The sequence below is a fragment of the Tachyglossus aculeatus genome, chromosome 2 (genome assembly GCF_015852505.1).
Source record: "Tachyglossus aculeatus isolate mTacAcu1 chromosome 2, mTacAcu1.pri, whole genome shotgun sequence".
In the NCBI taxonomy this organism is placed as follows: Eukaryota; Metazoa; Chordata; class Mammalia; order Monotremata; family Tachyglossidae; genus Tachyglossus; species Tachyglossus aculeatus.
The window spans coordinates 73,521,943-73,544,598 of record NC_052067.1 but is presented as its reverse complement, the minus strand read 5'-3'; the positions used below and the strand labels follow the sequence as shown (position 1 = coordinate 73,544,598).

Here is a 22,656-nt window from a genome sequence, read left to right as displayed (position 1 = left end):
AGTAAATGCTTAACAAGTGCTATTATTATTATTACTAGTAATAATAATAATAACCCAGAGCTTGTCTTTACAACTACTCATTAACTGGGGAGGATGTGACAATTTGATTCCAAAGACTGGACTGAGTGGGAAGCCCCTCCAGGAATTATTCTTCATATATCTTTCTACTCCCTATGCTAGTGATTCTTGAATTCTCAGTGCTACAATGGCCCTGTTATTTATTTCTTGTTTTTCAGTGTCTGTCATCCCCAACCTAGATTGTGAGCCCCTGTGGACAGGCACCATGATGTCTGAAATAATTTATTTTGTATTCAGTGCTTAGTGTATCACCAAGCAGTAGCTCAATAAAATGCCATTATTGTGACTACTATTTCATTTATTTAGAGTCCGATTACAAATCTTGTCTTAGTTCACATTTGCTAGCAGTCAGACCTTGTGTGAGTAACAAAATAATATGCAACAGCCTGCCTTTCCTCCAATTCAGCTGGGGAACTGGCCCCACAAAAATCCAAGAGCTCAAGCATCATATCCAGTGCATCATGTCCATGTCCAGGAAATTGGGACACCTCTGGGTTCCCAAAGAAGGAGTAAAATTAACTGAAAGCTGCAGAAACATAAGGTGCATTTCTTTCTGGCGAAAAATGGGCCAATATCCAATAGTAGGTTCTGATCTCAGGCCACATCTAAGCCCTTTAGTTGTTCCCTTTTTAGGATGGAACTTCCTGTCAGTGGGAAGCCCATAGCTGAATCCTCAGACATTGGTGCTGGCCCAAGTTGGCTGTTTCCACTTGCTTTTTTAAAACCATGTCCCTCCATGGTTATTCTTGTCCCTTCTCTCCTATGTTGATCCTTTATAGCTTGTGCCTCCTGGGAACCCTAAAGACAAGGGGATGGGACTGGCCAGGAGGCCTGGAGAGCATTTGTCCATTAAAATCACGTATGTGGTCACCCTAATGAAAGATCTCTGTCACACTGGGTGCCAGAGTGTCTAAGCTTATTTTGCCTCCTCCATACTGATTTCCTAAATTATCCCTAAAGTGTGGAAGAATGTCTTAGCAGTATTTCATGTTAGGTGGCCATTTGTCTGGTTTTATACTGGACAGCACAGTTTTCAGCTGGTCTGTCTGGTATGAATAGCACATCATATGGCTTTAAATATGTCTAGTATTTTTATTTGAAATGCCCAGTCTCCCTTGGAATTAACTCCTTCTGTCTAGTTCTGCCATTTGGGGGTGGTGCGTGTTGCTCACTGGGACTTGGACCAGATGGTTGTGGTGGTGGAGTTCCCCAAAATGGTGCATAGAACTTCATTCTGGTGCGCTGCATGTGTGGCATAGTGGATGTCACGCATGTCTGGTATCTGTGAGAGCCATCACTATTCACCTTAATTTTATGTGTTTCATGAATTTTCCTGTTAGTACTTTCTTGATTATCTGGCAAGGCATAATAGATACTCACTGATGAAAAATGCTCAGAGAAGGTATCTTGGTAGGCTTTTCCAAGTCAGACTTGTAGAAGGGCATTTAGATGTGACAAGACAAAGCTCATTTAATTCTTTTCCTTCACATCTGAACGGCAGCTGACAGTGAGGTTCTCTGTGAGTGGAAGTGTCTGAAAGGCCCAGGGTATGTATCACCAGCCATGCCTCCTACACATTTATATTCTGCTCTTCAGATTGTGACTGCAGCTGCTGCCTGTCAGGCATGTTGCTATAAGTGACCTGTTCCAGTTTATAATTTCAATGCCTTGGATTGCATTCACTTCACTCAGCGGACACAATCTCTCTGCTGCTGCTGGGACTTCCCAAATATCGAATTGTGTTATTTTGTGTGTTTGGCACATTCCTTTTTGTCTGGCATGTATAGGGCTGTTTTATGCTTCATTTCTGATTCAGGGGTCAGGTGTGTTTGAGTCCTGCCTTCCCCAACTAATGTCCAGCGATCTGAGTTACATCAGCTCAACACCCTCTCTTTGTCCTGATCTTCCTTGTACTCTTGCCTCCCCTGCAGCAGCTGCTGGACTAAAGTTATCTATAATGGTATTGGGGAGGGACATGTTTGCCTGGAGCGTCCTGTGAGTGTGTGCTCTGGGAAGACCTGATGAGGCTGTATTTTGGTTGGGAAGTCTGCAGTCTCCATTGGCATAGTTTTATCAGAGCCTTGTTCTCACTCTACGTAGGACAGATAGATTTCCTGATTTAACCTGGAAAACTCAGGACAGAAATACCTATATTTTGGTATTAGGAAGAAATTTCTATTTTATTCTCTCTGTAATACAGATTAATCGATCTTTTGCAGTTTTTGAGGGTTTCCTCTGATACTGAAAGTTTACATGTTCTAGGAAGGAGTTGGTTTATTATTCCTTTGTACTTGTCTTTTCTGTTTGGGATAGTAATGCCAGAAAGATTAATTTTAGCCTTGGGTGGGCAGGTTCTCTTGTAGAAGCCAATTTTTCCTCAAAGTAGCATTGTGTTGGGTGCTGCCTGTTTCCATCAGACTTTGGTAATCAATCAATGGTATTTATTGAGGACTTTGCAGACCACTATGCAGGGGGAGACAGACATTTATATGTATGAATAATTTATAATATATAATTTAAATATATGCACGTAAGTGCTGTGGGGTTGAGGGTAGGATGAATATCAAATGCTTACAGGTGGGAGATACAAGTGTATGCTGACACAGAGGGAGCCAGGGAAAGAGAGCTTAATTGACAAAGGCCTCTTAGAGGAGATTCATTCATTCAGTCATATTTATTTAGTGCTTACTGTGTGCAGAGCACTGTACTAAGCGCTTGGGAGAGTACAAGTTGGCAACATATAGAGATGGTCCCTACCCAACAATGGGCTCACAGTCTGTGACCTCAGTAATTCTTTAAAGGTCTGGTGAGTGGCGGTCTGGTATATTTGGAGGGGAAAGGAGTTCCAGGATTGGGGGGAGGCTATAGGAAAGGGGTTGGCAGGGAGATAGATGAGGTCAGGGCACAGTGAGTTAGTTGGCGCTGGAGCAGCAAAGTGGGTGGGCTGGGCTGTAGTAGATGAATGATGTGAGGTAGGAGTAGCAAGCTGATTGAGTGCCTTAAAACCAATGATAAGGAATTTCTGCATCTGCACCATTCTGGAACAAACTTTAGCTGGAAGGAACATTTCAGAATCCAGCTTTCTTAGTGGTTCAAAGTCACTATGGAAACCATAGCCTTTCCTCCCACCAGCCACTGAGACTCCCTGTTCCCTGTATGTTCCTTGTGAGCCCGGCCAGGCCGGGAATAAAATAATAATGATAATGATAATGGTAAATGATAATTTAAGTGCTCACTATATGCCAAGTTCCGTTTTAAGCTCTGGGGTAGATACAACATAATCAGGTTGTCTCGCATGGGGCTCACATACTTAATCCCCACTTTACAGATGAGGGAACTGAGGCACAGAGAAGTGAAGACTGTGAGCCCGTTGTTGGGTAGGGACCATCTCTATATGTTGCCAACTTGTACTTCCCAAGTGCTTGGGTACAGTGCTCTGCACGCAGTAAGCGCTCAATAAATACGATTGAATGAATGAATGAATGAAGTGACTTGCCCAAAGTCACACAGTTGATAAGTGGCAGAGCTGTGATTAGAACCCATGATCTCTGAATCCCAAGCTTAGGCTCTTTCCACTAAGCCATGCTCCTTCTCTATAAAAGCTGCCCTCGTGTGCTCTCGGACTCCTCGTTCCTCACCAAGACTTTAAGCCTATTTTGTCCATTTGTTTGTTTTATGTTTTTTCACTCCTGGTGTGTCTGTCTCCAATTCCTTCTCCCCACTTAAACTGTTTCTTAAATTGTGAGTCCCATGCAGGACAAGGACCATGTGTAATTCCCACCTGTGTATTCTCTTCCAGCGCCTAGTACAGTGCTCTGCACACAGTAAATGCTTAATAAATACTGCAATTACTATTTCTAGTGACACCTGATTAATTAGCCCGCTAACACCAGAGAGATTTGCTACCATTATTGGTACTGTGCCTGAATTAATATCCTCATACCATTCCCCAGTGTTTATTACAATGCTTAACACATGCTATGAATAATAATAATAGTGATACTTTTGTTGTAATTGAGAGTTGAAGACTGAATTAAGGGTGTTTTCTTAACTAAAATTTCATCCTTGGGCTTTTCCTGCTATGGTCTACTGTTTCCTCATTGGCTGATAGATGGGTGTGAATCACCAGCTTGCCACTTCTCTGGACTAGTATGGTAGTGGTCAGATGATTCCCACGCCAACTTTGAAAGTACTGACTGTGCTTGTTTTGTGTTCTTAACATTGTCCATCTGCTCCTCCTGCTTCCAGGAGAAAATGGGCTTTTGGGTAGGGTTACTTCTGTTCATGCCTTCAGTTTCTTGTTCTTCTGCAGTACCCAGATGAAAGGCCGCACTGTGGATGGCTTGGCATCTATCAACAAACCTGAGTGAGCTGAAGGAACAGTCACTGGATTGGCTGATTGTGGATGGGATCAAAGCTTTGGAGGCTTCATTTATTAATTGTTTTGGCTAGGATTTTTTTCATTGTTTCCCTGAACCCTTGGGATCGAAAGCAAACCTGTGATATGAAAAAGGTTTTATAGTAATTTAAAATCAAAAGATTGAAAACAACATTGGATGAATACTGAAACAGGTTCCAATAATAATAAAATAATAATAATAATAATAATAATAATAATAGTGGTTTATGTTGTGTTCACTGTGTGCATTGAGCACTGTACTAAGCGCTGAGGTAGTAACAAGATCATCAGGTCGAAGACAGTCGCTGCCCCTCATAGATTCCCAGTCTAGGAGGGAGAACAGGTGTTGAGTATCCATTTTAAAGATGAGGAAACTGAGGCACAGAGAAGTTGTGACTTGCCCAAGGTCACCCAGCAGGTAAGTGGCAGAGCTGGGATTAGAACCCAACTCCTTTGATTCCCAGGCTTGTTCTCTTTCTGCCAGGCTTCTCATGAAAATCAGTCAGTCAATCAGTTGTATTTATGGAGCGTTTACTCTGTGTAGAGCACTGTACTAAGCACTTGGTAGAGTATTATACAACAGAATTGGCAGACACATCCCCTGCTCATAATGAGTTTACAGTCTAGAGGAGGAGACAGAAATTAAGTTAAAAGAATAAGTAGTTTATAAATACTTTAAAGATATGTGCGAAAGTGATGTGGGGTTGGGGGTGTGGTGAATATCAAATGCCCAAAGGTCACAGGTAGAAGTGTATAGGTGACAGAGGAGAGAGTGAGCAGGAGAGCGCCTGGGAATAGAGGGCTTAACCGTAGAAGGCATTAATAGTGCTTTAAAAGTGGAGGGACTGGTAACCTGCCATATGTCGAGGGGTGGGGGAAGTTCCAGGCTAGTGGGAGGACATGGGAAAGGAGTTGGCAGAGAGATGGACAAGATCGGGTCACGATGAATAAGCTGGAGATAGAGGAGTAGAGTGTATGGGCTGGCTGTAATAGGAGATCAGTGAGGGACAGGGACCGTGTACAACCTGATTACTTTGTATCTACCCCATCGCTTAGAACAGAGCTTGGCACATAGTAAGTGCTTAACAAATACCACAATTATTATTATTATTATGAGATAGGAGGGGGGCGAGCTGATTGAGTGCTTTAAAGTTGATGGTAAGTTTCTGTTGCATAGGTGGATGAGCAGCCATTGGAGATTCTTGAGGAGTGGGGAGACATGGACTGAACGTTTTTCTTGAAAAATTATCTGGGCAGCAGAGTGAAGTATGGATTGGAGTTGAGAGAGACAGGAGGCTGGGAGGTCAGTAGGAGGAAGATGCAGTAGTGGAGGTGGGATAGCATAACTATTTGGATCAGCATGGTAGTAGCAGTTCAGATAGAGAGGAAAGCTTGAAGCCTGAACTGGAGGATTTTTGTAATGTTTGTTTTTACTGTGGTGGCACAGAACTCTGTGGATAACAAAGCCCTGTAGTAAGCAATGATAGATTTCTCACGTTTTGTCTAGAAAATCAGTAACATCTCCCTTTGGGTTCTTAGCTATTCAGGTGAGAATCCCTGAGCTACTAATAAAGAGGGAAAAGGTATGTTCTGCTGCTCGAATGAAATGCACTTGAATTGTTTGTGCAGGAGTGGTGATAGTTTGCGCTGAGCACTCCATAGGCCCTCACCTGTTCCCAGTCCACCAATTGTATTTATTGAGCGCCTCCTACGTGCAGAGTATTGGACTAAGTGCTTGGGAGAGTATATTACAACAGAGTTGGCAGATATGTTCCCTGGCCACAAGGAGCTTACAGTCTAGAGAGGAAGACAAGCATTAAAATGAATTATGCATGTATCCGTAAGTGCTGTGGGGCTGAGGGTGGGGTGACTATCAAGTGCTTAAAGGATACAGGTCCAAGTGCATATATGACACCGAAGGGAGAGGGTATTTGAAAAATGAGGGCTTAATCTGGGAAGGCGTAAGAACACTGATGAAAAGCAACGTGGTCTAGTGGATAGAGCATGGGCTCAGGGGTCAGAAGGACCTGTGTTCCTCAACTTGTCTGCTGTGTAATCTTGGGCAAGTCACATAACTACTATGTGCCTCAGTTACCTCATCCATAAAGTGGGGATTAAGACTGTGAGCCCCATATGAGACATGGATTGTGTCCAACTTGATTAGCTTGTATCTACCTCAGTACTTAATACAGTGCCCGACACCTAGTAAGTGCGTAACAGATAACGTGAAAAAAAGCCCTCTTGGAGGAGATGTGCCTAGCAACATGCATTGGGAGATAATAATAATGATGGCATTTATTAAGCGCTTACTATGTGCTAAGCGCTGGAGAGGTTGCAAGGTGATCAGGTTGTCCCACAGGGGGCTCACAGTCTTAATCCCCATTTTACAGATGAGGTAACTGAGGCCCAGAGAAGTTAAGTGACTTGTCCAAGGTCACACAGCTGACAGTGGGCAGAGCCGAGATTTGAACCCATGAACTCTGACTCCAAAGTCCGTGCTCTTTCCATTGAGCCACGCTGTTGGTAGGGAATATGTATTGGACTCCTTGTTAGCAGAAATTGATGTGGACCACATTGAGAGAGGCGTACAAGTCAGGGAGGATAATACTGCCAGTGGACAGATGTGGCCACCACTGTTGATGGCAATGCTGGTAGAGGGTGTTACTTTCTTAAACATGAACTGAATTAGTCAATTGGTCAGTTGAAGTAGTCACTTGAGCGCCTAGTGAGTGTGAAGTACCATAATAAGCACTTGGGAAGGTACAATGAAACAAGACACACATTCCTTGCCCCCAGCAAACACAAAGTCTAATATATGTGCAGGAGGCCCAAACAGGAAACAATTCAAGTATGTCAGAGAACACCCAATGTAATTATTGCCCAAGCTAAGTTAGGTGCAGTTTGGCATTCTTGCAGCTGTAATTGGAGTAACTCTGATTCGCTCCTTTTGTACAGTCATTCATTTTGCTTGGAAGTGAATAAAGGTGTAACTGATTCATTCATTCATTCAATCATATTTATTGAGCACTTACTGTGTGCAGAGTACTGTACTAAGCGCTTGGGAAGTACAAGACAGTCCCTACCCAACAGCGGGCTCACAGTCTAGAAGGGGGAGACAGACAACAAAACAAAACATGTTAGCAAAATGAAATGTGCGGAGGGAGGGCATTCCAGGCCAGGGGGAGGACATGAGACTTCCTGACTCCCAGTTCTGTGTCATCTGCTCTTCATTTTTCATCTTTGCTTTACTTGTAACCTGTTTCAACTGCTCAAATATCTATTAGCAGCAATAAAGCAAGAATGTTTTCAATCCAGAAAATGAAGCAGTCTGCATCTGCTGAAAGACCCTTCAATGGACAGCCTGGGACTTGGATAACCTTGGATAACTGGTGACTTGGTGCAGACCAGTATTGCGAGGAGCAAAGCCTTGGTTTTCTCTGTCTCTAAGATTAAAATTACCTGTTTAAAGTTTTCAAGAAACCTCTTTGCTGGATAACTCTCTGCTGGGAACCTGAACTAGGATAGCAATATAAAACCCTGCGTAATGGGGGAAAATGTATACTCGCTATCCAGGTTCCAGTTCTCAGCAGAGTTACACACCCTGTGGGCACTCAAATACTTGTTGGCTGACTCACTCATGTGTCACTTCACTCTGCCTGTCGTTCTGCCTCACTCTTAAGTGAGAACATGTTCAGAGCACATTGTGGGTACTCATGATTGTTGATTGACGTGGCTGTCCTGAAGATAGGCCAGCATATTTTAGGGGATAGAACACGGGCCCGGGAGTCAGAAGGACCTGGGCTCTAATCCTGGTTTCACTACTTGTCTGCTGTGTGACCTTGGGCAAGTCACTTAACTTCTCTGTACTTCATCTATAAAATGGGGAGTAAGACTGTGAGCCCTATGCGGGATGTGGACTGTGTCCAGACTGATTAATTTGTATCTACACCCATGCTTAGTACAGTGCCTGGCACATGGTAAGCGTTTAACAAATAGCATTTAAATAAAAAATATGGGCCCAGAACCTGAAGAACTTTGGAGGTACCGGCAGCACAGGATGGGGGAAGAAGAGGCCTCGTGAAGCTAGAGCAGCATTTTCTCAGTGGTGGAGAGGGACCCTCTGGAGTAACTTAGGTGGACCCAGGAAAGGGAGAGCTAGAGGTATTGGGAGGCTTGGAACTGAAGGCTTCTGAGCAGCTGGGTGGTCTTGTAGCTCATTAGCACAACAATTTTCTCCTGCACAACCACCACTGGAGTAGTGACCTCACCTGATATTTCATGATTTGACCATTCCACCTCGTTGCTCAGTTATTACCTTGTTCCTTTTTCCTCTTAGCATGGCTTAGGAGCAATGTGGCTTGGTGGGTAAATCAACTTCCCTGGGCTTCAATTACCTCCTCTGTAAAATGGGAACTAAGAGTATGAGTCGCATGTGGGACAGGTACTGTGTCTAACCTGAATGAATTGTACTTACCCCAGCACTTAGAACAGTGCTTGGCACATAGTAAGTGCTTAACAAGTACTATTGTTGTTATTATCTCCTCCCCCAGCACCTTTTTGTTGGGGGATTTGGGGAGTCTAAGCAGCATGGTTGGTGGTTAACATCATGAAATAAAAATGTTTGTGAGTCACAAAGTTACGAGCTATGCTTCTAGAGGGCAGGGGCGTGGATTTGTGGAGGGTTGGAATTGACATGTTTAAACTAATTTAGCCATTTGCAGCAGGAGCTAAATTATTAATATTCTTGTGTTCATTCTGCATTGCCCAGTAGAAAATATTCTAAATTTCCCATGTCTAAAAGGAAAGATACTTTACAGAGCCTGAGTTTTTGCCTTTTAAGGTTATGTTTGTTTTAGTTTAAGCTATCTTCTGCTAAGTACATAAACAGAGTTAAAAGGGATGGGACAGGCCTCCCCAAGCATACTGTTTACTGCCTTTGTTTTTGAAGGTGGTGAATTGAAACTTCATCCCATGCATTATTTATAGAGTTCTAATTGCTATGCCACCCAAGTTACCTCCCTGTTTCAGGTGGGGTAGAAAAGTAGTATTGTGGCATAATGCCTTTGCTTTTTTTTCCTGCCCTACTCAGCAAACAGCTTGTTAGCAGTTGGAAATGTTTCTAAAGGTTTCTAGATGGGTATAAAGATAAGGGACTTTAGAAATGAGCCTTACTTCTGTTTCTATTCATTTGATACCTCTGCATATTCTGGTCTATGAAGTATATTGCTTCTTGGCAGGTCTCCACAAGTGTACAGTTCTTTGCCTGTTTCTTGTGATTTGTATGAAAATAAATTCTCAAATCCTTAGAGATAAGGCAGGGTGATAAAGGGCTTAGGGTATGTATTGATTTGGAGGTCTTCTGGTTTTTATTCTCCCCAAGTAAACAGATTTTTCATTTTTTAAATCTCTTTTTCTGTTCTAGACCTTATTGTAATAATGACTGTGTTTGAATAAGGGAAAAAGAAAGAACAAAACCAAAGATCTTTGAATATGCTGTAAACTTAGTCTACAACCAGAAGAGCATTTGCCCAAAGGCAGTTACCACACTAGATCCTCAGACACATTTGGAATACCAGCTTTGTGTAGGGGCTCTGGTGACAGTCAGCTCAGAAATTGCTGGGTTTAGAAGATTGTTAACAGACTCAGATGTGGGTTGGCTGGGTCAGGGAATTTAAGTTCTTTTTTTTTTTTTGCATTTTCTATTTTGGAATGAGTTTCTTCATTAGTAGTCCATAGAGAAAACTGGGATATTGGAAAAAAGGCATTTTCTAAATGCAGATAACATTTATTTTCCACCTTCAACCACTCTCAGATTTTTGGGATATTCTTGTGTAGTCTTACTGAATGGACAGTCACTTGGCTTTTTCAAAATGATTTATTTAGTAATAATACTATTCTATGTTTACTGGGTGCAGGGTACTCTACTAAGCCCTGGTAAAGAATGACTCCTGATTCTTTCTTCTTCTTCAGTCATGATTCTAGCAGAAGGCATACAGCCTTCTCATAGAGAAGCTGTGCTCTGTCTCCAGTCGTTTGTCAAGGTGCCAGCTAAATTTTATAATTCAGTCCTTAGAGGGTCAAATGAATGAGGAATCATCTCCAAAAGCCAAGCCCCAGCCAGCTCTCCCCACCATTTTCCTCTATCATGTTCCCATGTTCTCCGTGTCTGGAGAAGCCATGCAAGGGGTGGGGAATGCAAAACTGTTGCCTCTTGCCCCAGGAGCAAAATTCCTCCTTAAGGCCATTGGTCATTATGATTGAACTTGATTTATCTTGCTGACTGGAGAGTATCCTTATTAGTATATTCTCTACATTGACATCAGATGTTGTCTTTCTTCCTAGGGCTTTTGAGAAAAGAAGAATCTTAACGAGATACATCTGGTAGCACATATGTGAGAAATAACCATTTCACATCTTGCATTGAAACAATAGTTTCCCTATTGCTAGAAGAATGCAAAATGACTCAACCATGTAACGGTAGTGATGCAGTGATTAACTGGGATCTCTGATACTCACATTGGGATAAATTTAAATGTAATTGTGATGTCTGCTTTTTTCCTGTTGTGCCAATCTTCAGGCACACCTTATACATGTCTAGATATTTCCTGAGTATAACATAACTGGAGCTCTGATGGGCAAATTATCAGTGAGTGGTATATTTTGGGTTCTAGATGGCATTTTTGCCCAGTTTCTACACTCTAATTAATTAAAAATAATTCTGAGTTAATCTGAAAAAACCCAGATGTGTTTGTCCCTGCCCCCAGAGATCTCTAAAGCCAGGCTCTGATTTGGCCATTTTATTTGCTTGTTCCCACTCCACTCATCTCACTTCCCCCTTCTCATATCTTCTTTCATCTCTATCAACCCTTTGAAGCTTCAGTTCCTTTCTCTTCATTTCCCTTCTGGGCTCTGTGGTTGAGCCAATAGAAGTCAGTCATATTTATTAAGAACTCACTGTGTGCAGAGCACTGTACTAAGCACTTGGGAGAGTACAATGCAACAATATAACAGACCCATTCCTTGCCCACAATAAACTTACAATCCAGAGAGGGAGACAGACATTAATATAAATAAATGAAATAAATATGTCCTGTGGGGCTGGGAAGGGGGATGAATAAAGGGAGCAAATCAAGGGGCTGCAGAAGAGAATGGGAGAAAAGGAAAGGAGGGCTTAGGGAAGGTCTCTTGGAGGAGATGTACCTTGTATAGAAATGATCCTGTTGGTCCAGGAAATGCAGAAGCAAGAGTAGGACAAGGAGAAGCAGTGCAAAGGTTCATTGTCACTTCCATCTTTTGTTTTCCTACTGCTTCCCCTCTCACTTGTGTGTATGGATGGTCCCCACTGCAGTGGCCCTTGCAGTGGGCATCATTCCATCCTTATCAACAGCCTCTTGCCCCATCACTTCCCTTTTGGAGTAGCATTGCTGCTGCCCCGGCTCACTTTGTAGGGAGCATGATTAGCAAAACAAACTAAAGAAAAATCTGAAATTCTTGGAGATTTTTTCAAATTTCATCCATCCTATATCTTGTTTAAAAATGAAAGAAAACCTCATAATTACTGCTGTATTGTTATACTAGTATTTATTAAGCACTACGTGCCAAGCCCTCTGGTCAACACTGGATCAGATACAAGATAATCAAATTGAGCACGGGCCGAATTCTAAATGGAGAGATGGTCTGAAGGGGAAGAAATTTTTACCATTGAAGAAGCAGGCACTGAGATGCCAAGAGACTTGCTCTAGGTCATACAGCAGGCAAGTAGCGGAACCAAGACCAGAACTCCTGTCTCTTGACTCCCAACCTCCTGCTGTTTCCACTGGATAAGACTGCCTTTCTTTCATGATGGAAGTAAAAAAACTTGAGTTAAAAGTGATGGTTCTATTTAAACCCAACTGTCTTTCCACTCCTGCCATACCATACTTCCCATTAACCTTTCACTTTCTCCTTCTGCTTATCTTTCTTCTCCCCTACTACTCTTTTCACAGCAGTGTGCTCTGTATGGGATGTATGGCACAGCACAGGAGCCTTGCTTATTGTATCTGGATCTTTCCATTTTTAATATAACAGGATTTATATTAACCCCCAACCCCTAATACCATGTGTGGCAAATTGCAGCTTGAAGATCATATGCGGTCCTTCTCCACTTGTAAAGCTGGTGTGCATATGCTACAATATTATTTGACTGACCTGGTGGCAGTGGCTGGGCCATGCAGATCCAGGCGGGAGAAGGCCCTAGCATCCACCCCTGACCTTAGTTCAGCCATCCCTTGCCCTGTACCCCGAGGCTGATTCCCTAGCTCTGTTCTTGTTATTGCTCCTTTCCTCCCTCTGCATTGGTGCTTGTTGTGGGCAGGGAATATGTCTGTTGATTGTTATACTCCCCCAAGCGCATTGTTCAATGCTGTGCACATTGTAAGCACTCAATAAATATGATTGAATGAATAAATTGTATCCCTCTGGCTGTTACACTACAGCTGAGGAAAGTGAGATTGCTGGGTCTCAAGGAATGGTGATTATGCACCGTGACATACTTGTCTTATGCTGTTAAGTCATTTCTGACCCATAACGACTCTATGGACACATCTCTCCCAGAATGCCCCACCTCCATGTGCAGTTGTTCTGGTAGTGTATCCACAGAGTTTCCTTGGTAAAATACGGAAACGGTCTACCATTGCCTTCTTCCGCACAGTATAATTGAGTCTCCTCCCTCAACTCTCTCCCGTGCCCCTGCTGCCCAGCACAGGTGAGTTTGGACTTGTAGCAGATTGCTTACCATTCGCTAGCCATTGGCCAATCTAGGAATGGAATGGTTATTCCTCTGCTTGATTCTCCCTCCTGTAGCCGAGACTGGTAGAGTACTGGAAACTCACCAGTTGTGATCCTGAGAGGGGCCATGACACATTAATGAGCTAAATGAGCCCCAGACTCTCCCTGTCCTTTAACACCAGCCCCTTGGGGTTGAGACTTGTCAAGGCTGGAGTCTAGTCCTGCCCCAAATCCCTCACCAGGTGTGCTCTATTTCCATTCTCAATTGTGGGAAGGAAGAAGATGCAGTAGAGAAATGAGGTGATGAGGAAAAGGGTGGGGTGAATGTAAAAGCTCTGAGCCAGAATAGCCAGACCTTGGTGAATGCCGAGTGGCGGGTGCTTAAGGAGCTTCCAGTGTGTTTTCTCAAGCTCTATGATAATCAGTCCTGGAACACTCTGGCCCTGCCCTCCACTTTCTGCTCTCAACTTTGCTGATACTTGGAAGGGGGTTGGACCTGAATAGGAATGGAACAGGTACCTGCCACGTAGAACTTCGTATTGCTTCATAACCCAGTTGAACACTAGGTTCGTCTGTTTAAGTGGCAAGTTTTTATTGCCTTTCCTATTTTCTTTCTTGACTTTTTAGACACACTCTAGGGGTTTGTTTGTTTTTTTTTGGTCACAGTACTTGAAAAATCACATACCTAGGCTTGACAAGACAAGTTCTGATGACTTGACACCTGTCCATGTGTTTTGTTTTGTTTTCTGTCTCCCCCTTCTAGACTGTGAGCCCGTTGTTGGGTAGGGACCGTCTCTATATGTTGCCAACTTGTACTTCCCAAACACTTAGTACAGTGCTCTGCACACAGTAAGCGGTCAATAAATATGATTGAATGAATGAATGAAAAGAAGAGTGAAGAATTAAAAAAATTTCAGTGGTGTATTTAGATAATCTTTAAAAGTTTTGTTTGGTAGTACTTTTATTTTGTCCTAATAACGTATATAGCAAATATAGAGGGATATTGATTCTACAGGTGTGCATTACCTTAATATTTAAATTCTGATTATTGTTCTTAAACCCTCCCCTTAACTTTGAGAGTGCCATAAGTAGCATAAAGTTGTGGTATTTCTGAGCATAACAGTTCATATTAGGAAACGTTGACTGTATCATTCTTTTACAGGGAAGACGTAGATGTCTTTTCCAACATGTACTTCATGATTAGGACAAATATATTGGATAAAAAGGGGAAAATTTAATGGCGTTGAATTGTAATTGTCATGAACAATGATCTTTTATTACTCCACTTAAATGTTATTTTAGTAACATCAGAAGATTGGAATAATCAAAAATGTCTTTCCCCCCTATATTTGTATTAAATTCACCTCAGTTCTTTTTTCACCTTTGAGAGGAAGAGGAAAAACCTCCATGTGCCCAGCATCCTTCTTAGTCATCTGTATTCTTGCTCTAACCCTGGTCCCTTCTCTCTTCCTCTTCTCCCTCCTTTCACCCCTGTCCCCACTTCCTCCCTTTTCTCCCAGCTCCTTCCATCCTGCACTTCCTTATGTATTCAGGTGACAATGAGCCATTACCATGAAATGGTCATTTTACTAAAAGACAGCTGAGTGGTCCAGCTTACTCCTTGTGTAAGTAGGCTCATGGGATATCGGGAAAATCTTGATCATTGCATGTGAATTACACCAACTGACTTGACACTTCCCATTTGATAGAAATGAAATATATACTGGGTTCCATTTGCAAACACAGTAACTATGGAGCAATGTACAAAAAAAATTGACAAAGGAAAAATCAAATAGCTATCATTTATGTTATAGAGAACTTGACATCTGTATGATTCAAGAGAGTTTTTGTCCTGGTTTAATCTATAGCTATCCATGACAACAGATCAGAAGACTGGATATTATCCCTGGGATTATTTGGGAAATGATATATTTTGACATCATAGTTTTGTTTCTCCAGTTGTTAATAGTAAGAGGTGAGACATTGGAAAACTAATCTTTTCTTTCTACAATGATGTTTTGACCTTATTTATAGACCCTTCTTTCCTCCTTATTCTTTTGTTAAAGGTTCCAGCTTTATCATTTCTTCATCATCTTCCCTGCTCCAGTCTTCAAAGGCTTAGATTATACCCTCACATTCACTGACCTTTTAAAGATAAAATTTGTTCCCAAGCAGTGAGTCTTGTGAATTGGATGTCTTAGGGTAAATGCTCTTAAGAAGAAGCCTCTGTACTGTATTGACTTTTTTCTTTGAAATGCAGACTGTTTTTTTTCTCCCAGTTTTCAAATCTCTCCATTCTACCTTATTGCTGTTATAATCATTCTGTTCTTCCCAGCAGTACTGCTTGCTTGCTTTCCCGGAACTCTTTTTTCCACAACTGATCATTTTAGGAGAAACTTTCAGGTACTGGTGTCAGCATCTGACTTCACTCTTCTTGGTTTTTACCTATGTCCTATGTTTACAGGACATTAATTTCATTCCGTATATGAGCCCTTACATGCATCATAACATAATTGGTTAGCTTGCATCCATCCCAGTACTTACTACAGTGTCTGGCACATAGGAAGCACTTAACAAATGCTACAGTCATTTCATATTCATTCAAATTTTGAACCTTGGTGCTTCTTCCTTTATATGAAAGCAGTGTTGCTTACTGAATAGAGCCATGGACCTGAGAGTAAGAAGGACCCACATTCTGATCCTGGCTCCACCCATGTCTGCTGTGTGACATTGGGCAAGTCACTTAACTTCTCTGTGCTTCAGTTACTTTATCTGTAAAAATGGGGATAAGAGCCTATGTGGGACAGGGACTGTGTCTGATCTGATTAACTTGTATCTACCTCAGTGCTTAGAACAGTGCTTGGCACATACCATTATTATTATTATTATAAAACAACTTTCTCCTATCTTAATCACTTATTCATTTACTCACTTACTGCACTTCACTGCTTGTGAAATTGTAGTTGCTTCCATAATGGTGGTTTGCGGGAATTCAGTGGGTGGAAATGACACTCATGGAATGAGGCTCATGAAAGGTTGTAGGAAGAGACTGAAATTATTAATATGTAAAAGGTAACAAAGAAGATAAGCTCATAGCATTGAAAAACACCAACATGTATTCAGTAAGTTTGAATGGACTCTGGTGATATTAACTATAGAGTGACTACAATTATGTTTCTGAGGTCTCGAGTGAATTTTTGTGAGTTGTCTCTCTTTTTCCTGTCTTGTTCACCAGGAATGGGTGATAGTAGTTACACTGCTTCCCTACCAGACATTAGAACCCCAGAAATGTCTAGAGAAGCAGTGTAGCCTACTGGTTAGAGCATGGGCCTGGGAGTCAGAAGCACCTGTGTTCTAATCCCAGCTCTGCAACTTGTTTGCTGTGTGACCTTGGGCAAGTCACTTCACTTCTCTAGAGAAGCAGCGTGGCTTAGTAGAAAGAACATGGGCTAGGGAGTCAGAGGTTGTGGGTTCTAATTCCAGTTCTGCCACTTCTCAGCTGTGTGACTTTGTGCAAGTCACGTAACTTCTCTGTTCCTCAGTTACCTCATCTGTAAAATGGGGATTATGACTGTGAATCCCACATGGGACAACCTGATTACCTTGTATCTACCCCAGTGCTTAGAACAGTGCTTGACACATAGTATGCATTTAGCAAATGCCATCATTATTATTATTATTATTCTCTGGGCCTCAGTTCCCTCATCTGTAAAATGGGGATTAAGGCTGTGAGCCTCATGTGGGAAAGGGACTCTGCCCAACCTACTTTGTTTCTACCCCTGTGCTTAGTACAGTGCCTGGCACATAGTAAGCACTTAACAAATACCACAATTATTATTATTCTAGATTGGTATCTGACCACATTATTATAAGAATATAGAGTGCAGAACTAGGTTTTGGATTTTTCAGGATAAAACATACAATTTTGGGGTTATTATTGGGTCCTTTTTAAAAATTTGGATAATCAATCAATTATTTCTATTGAGCGCTTACTGTGTGACTGTATTAAGTGTTTTGTTGTCTGTCTCCTCCCTTCTAGACTGTGAGCCCATTGTTGGGTAGGGATTGTCTCTATCTGTTGACAAATTATACTTTCCAAGTGCTTAGTACAGTGCTCTGCACACAGTAAGCACCCCAGAAATATGATTGAATGAGTGAATGAAAAGTGCTTGGGAGAGTATGATGTAACAGAGTTGTTAGACACATTCCCTGACCACAACGAGCTTACATTCCAGAGGAGAAGATAGGCAGTATTATAAGTAAATGAAATAAGGATTTAAGTAACTAAGTGCTGTGGCGCTGACAGACGGGTGAATAAAGGTGCATATCCAAGTGCAGGGGTGACACAGAAGGGAGTGGGAGAGAAAATGAGGGCTTAGTCGGGGAAGGCCTCTTCGAAGAGATGTACTTTTAATAAGGTTTTAGGGTCGGGAGAATGATCATCTGTCAGATATGAAGAGGAAGGGCATTCCAAGCCAGAGGTAGAATGTGGCTGAAAGATTCACAGCAGGGTAGATGACACTGAGGTAGGGTGAATAGACTGGCATTAGAAAATGAGGGCTTAACTGGGGGAGGCCTCTTGGAGGAGATGTGCTTTTAATGAGGTTTTGAAGGTCAGGAGAATGATTATCTCAGATATGAAGAGGGAGGGCATTCCAAGACAGAGGTAGGACATGGCTGAAAGGTTCATGGCAAGATAGATGAGATTGAGGTACACAGTGAGTAGGTTGGCATTGTGTGGGTTGGAGAGTAGTAGTAAAGAAGTGAGGTAAGTTAGGAGGGGGCAAGGTGATTGAGTGCTTTAAAGCCGATGGTAAGGAGTTTCTGTTTGATGCAGAGTTGGATGGGCAACCACTGGAGGTTCTTGAGGAGTGGGGAAACATGGACTGAGCAGTTGTTTAGAAAAATGATTCGGTCAGCAAAGTGTGACCTGGAGTGGGGAGAGACAGGAGTAGTCAATAGGAGTAGGAGTAGCCAGTGCAGTAGTCAAGAAGAGTTAGGATAAGTACTTGTATTAGTGGACAGGGTTTGTGTGGGACAATAAGGAGTTCTGTTTGTGGCATGTTAAGTTTGAGATGTCGTTGAGCCATCCAAGTAGAGATATTCTGAAGGGAGGAGGAAATGCAAGACTGCAGAGGAAAAGATCAGGGTTGAAGATGTAGATTTGGGAATCATCTATGTAGAGATGGTAGTTGAAGCCATGGGAGCAATTGAGTTCTCCAAGGGAGTAGATGTAGATGGTGAATAGACGGGGACCCAGAACTGAACCTTGAGAGACTCTCACAGTTAGGGGGTGGGATGCAGAGGAGGAGCCCACGAAAGATACTGAGAATGAGCAACTGGAGAGATAGGAGGAGAACCAGTCAAGAACAGCCTCAGTGAAGCCAAGGTTAGATAATATTTCTATTAAGAGATTCCAAGCCAATGACTTATTTGCTGTGGAACACCTGAGTTCTAGTTCCTGGGTTGGGGTTGTTGTCCCTGCAGAACTTCACAATGCTGTATCACAGCTCTTCAGGGTGGGGTTGTGGGGATGGGGAATCCAAATGCTTAGGACAGTGCTTTGCACAGAGTAAGAGCTCAATAAATACAAATGAATGAATTATGCATGCCACCTCTGCTGGGCCATTTCCCTCCATAATCAACAGGTCCCTCTGCTTCAGAGGATAGAGAGGAAGCTCAGGGGGCCTTTGGAGTGTCATGCCACTGAAGCCTCTCCAGGGGACTGAGAGAAGGTTTAGGGGGACTCTGAGGGTATCTGGGGAATACCAAGCCTCTTTGGGAGGAGTTGGAGCGGGGGATCATGTCATTTACCACCTTCCTTCTTCCCCAGTTCCATCCCCTTGTTTCAAGGTCGGCCACTACATAGTTTCAACCATTTAGACAGTGGATGAGGTGGTAAAAAAAAAAAGGAGGCTTCTTATCCGGTCCTCTCAGTGAAATATGCCTAATCAACGAGACATGCCTCAAAATGACCATAATCCTCTGTGGAACCACAGCATAGCAAACAAGCAGCAAGCAATAGCTCCTCACTCTTGGCTTCAAGGCTCTCCATCATCTCGCCCCCTCCTACCTCACCTCCCTTCTCTCCCTCTCCAGCCCAGCCTGCACCCTCCAATCCTCTGCCGCTAACCTTCTGACTGTGCCTCATTCTCTCCTGTCCCGCCATCGACCCCTGGCCCACGTCCTACCCCTGGCATGGAATGCCCTCCCTCCACACATTCGCCAAACTAGCTCTCTTCCTCCCTTCAAAGCCCTACTGAGAGCTCACCTCCTCCAGGAGGCCTTCCCAGATGAGCCCCCCCTTTTCCTCTCCTCCTCCCCATCTCCCCCGCCCTACCCCATTCCCCTCCCCACAGCACTTTTATATATTTGTACAGATTTATTACTCTGTTTATTTTACGTTTACATATTTACTACTCTATTTTGTTAATGATGTGCATATAGCTGTAATTCTATTTATTCTGATGGTTTTGACACCTGTCCACATGTTTTGTTTTTTGTTGTCTGTCTCCCCCTTCTAGACTGTGAGCCCGTTGTTGGGTAGGGACCGTTTCTATATGTTGCCGACTTGTACACCCCAAGCTCTTAGTACAGTGCTCTGCACACAGTAAGTGCTCAATAAATACGATTGAATGAATGAATGAATGGCATGGCTTAGTGGAAGGAGAGGCACTGCCACTTGCCTTGGGCATGACACTTAACTTCTCTGTGCCTCAATTTCCTTATCTGTAAAATGAGTATTAGGTATGTATTCTCCCTGCCCAGTTGACTGTGAGCCCCGTGTTAGACAGGGACTATGTCCAACCTGAATATCTTGTATTTTTTACAAAGTTTGGCATATAGTAAGTGCTTAATGAATGCCACTAATAATAATGATAATTTAATAACCAGAAAAAAAATTAATTAAGGATTCCTAAGGAACAAAACCGAGGTTCAGCTCTGGAGTAATTGTATTTTCCTGCAAAAAGGAGTAATTTTATGGGAGAAGAGGGAAGGGTAGAGGGAACTGAAACTGTCAAAAGAAGTTGATGGTGTATTGCCAGCGAGAATACTAGCAGATGTATCCACATGTTGTTGGGAGTCAGCCTGGAATTTGAAAAGGAAGGTTGCATTGCAGCCATTATTAAAAACTAAAAATTGTTCCTTTTGTCAAGTTTAAATTTGTATTCTCGTTTTCTGTCTTATTTTATTACAAGGTTGTCAGAGAACTGAAAATAGTGGTTTCTTCATTTTTGAACCTCAGATGTGAAATGCCTTTGTTTTTGAAAGGGCAATGTAATTTTCCAGCAAAGGGAACACACTTTCCTTCTTGCATTATTTGATCAGTGATAAACATTCCTTTGCTGGTTAATTTCAACTTTTTAATTGACAATGAATTGGAAAAGAACTTAAGTTGCAAATTCCAACTGTTCACACATTTTTTTTCATTTCACCAACTTTGGAATGTTTCATTTTCTCAATTCCAGAGGATTTGTTTTGGAACTTTTTCTGTTGCTGAGCACCATTTTCATTTTTCACTTGTTGACTGAGGTAAGGAATTTGCCATTCCTGCCATAAAGGAAATGAGTGTTTCTCAACAGAGTTCTAGAAAAAGAATCTTTGGGCTTACATTATAAAGAATTAAAACCTGTGAAGTGCAAAATTCAGCATTTTACTAATAGAGCACATATTTTTGAAAAGTTTTTAAATCCTACTGTAATTTTTCTCAGTCTGTTTTCTCAAAAGAGAAGTAGTTATAACATGACCAAATTAGATATTTTTTCCATAGTTAGTGTAAATTCCCTGAATCTCTAAGAATTTCTTAAAAATCAGTGTCCTGAACAGAGAATAATAAACAACCAGTGTGTTATTGTGTGTGGATTATGCACAGTGATGTACAACTTTTTTGCATTGCCATCAGTTTTATATTCAAAGTGGAGTTTGGGCATGAGAGTTTGATATATCATGAGTGGCTGCAGAGAGGGAAAGAATCCATTTTGTTAATGCAGCAGAAAAGGACAGGCAGAGCAAGGGAGGAAAACCTGCCAAGACTGCTTTCGGTGTTGGTTTTATTTTGGAGCAAGCTGAATACAGAACTGGAATACAGAACTGTGGATAGGATCATCTGACAATACGGTCTTTTTTCTTTACTCTCAAATAATCGCTCTTACTAAGTCAAAGGATACAGAGTTTGCTTTCTAGGGAGTGGTCAGATCTTGCTTTTGTGCTTTAGCCTTTAATCAACTCAACACCACTTTTAACCATTCTTGAAAACATGGTTACTTGACCAAAGTCGCAGGACATCTGCACTTCATGAAATCCATATTAAACTAGCGCCAGTTTGGCGCTCCCAAATGGTTTGCAAAGACTTATTAGAGGTTAAATATTTTCACTACATGTGGCTGCTAATATTACAGTTGTAATGGTGGTATACATGCTTTGCAGACTTCTACAGTATTTCTAGGCAGAAAAACAATTTCTCTGCCAGGCTTTCAGTTTTGAATTTAATCTGAGATATGTTTTTAAGTCCTGCCAAAAGGACGGTTGGTATGCAGCTGAGCTGATGAACTGGAAACATTTTCAAGTTTAAGCTCCTGCAGATTTATCCAATACTTGACTGCTGCTTCCTGCTGCGTTTTGTTTGCTCGTCCTGGAAATACAAGTTTGGATTCAGTTGACCCCATAAACAAAAAGACTGTGAAGAGAAAATTTTCTCCCAATATTTTTTCTTCTACTAATCAGACTTTAGGGGTCTACCATTTTCCTGCCTTCCCATTAAGTTTCCATTATGTAAAGGGCATTGATACTTAGAATTACCATGCTTATGTGCTTCAATAATCTAAAATTATAGAGAAGCAGCATGGTGTAGAGCACCGGTCTGGGAGTCAGAAGGTTGTGAGTTCTAATTCCAGCCCTGCCACTTGTCTGCTATGTGATCTTGAGCAAGTCACGTAACTTCTCTGTGCCTCAGTTCCCTCATCTGTAAAATGGGGATTGAGACTGTGAGCCCCACGTGGGACAGGGACTGCGTCCAACCCGATTTGCTTGTATCCAGCCCAGTGCTTCTGGCACATATTAAGAGCTTAACATGCCACAATTATTATTATCAAAATGACTTCCAAGAACATGACTAAAATAATTGCAAGTGGTTTGTGTAAGGGCTGTAAGCAAACCACAGCCTCCCTCTTTGGCCCACACTGCACTCAGTCCTCACTTAGAAGAAGTTTGACTTATTCAATTTCCAGTATTGCATATATCAGTCTATATGTTAGAAATAAATTGACCTTTTTATATGTTCTTGGAAATGGGATAAAATAATTCAGTCTTGTGAATTGACTTTTAAAGGAGTTTTTTGGTAGAAGCCCCAACTAGGATTCTTTTAGAAATAGCAGTGAGACTTAGTGAGTGGAGAGTAGTCTGGGCAGTGACTT

The 22,656-nt window shown here is 42.0% G+C and overlaps 1 protein-coding gene and 1 non-coding gene across 4 annotated transcripts in view; one reads left to right on the top strand and one right to left on the bottom strand.

The window, feature by feature from the left end:
* The window catches only part of UTRN (utrophin), a 583,736-nt gene that overhangs the window by 80,001 nt on the left and 481,079 nt on the right, over window positions 1-22,656 (top strand). The gene's annotated exons all lie outside the window — the stretch shown is intronic.
* On the bottom strand, window positions 13,231-13,368 carry LOC119924465. Its single transcript, XR_005449177.1, has one exon. It is a non-coding gene; the product is annotated as a small nucleolar RNA SNORA7 (small nucleolar RNA).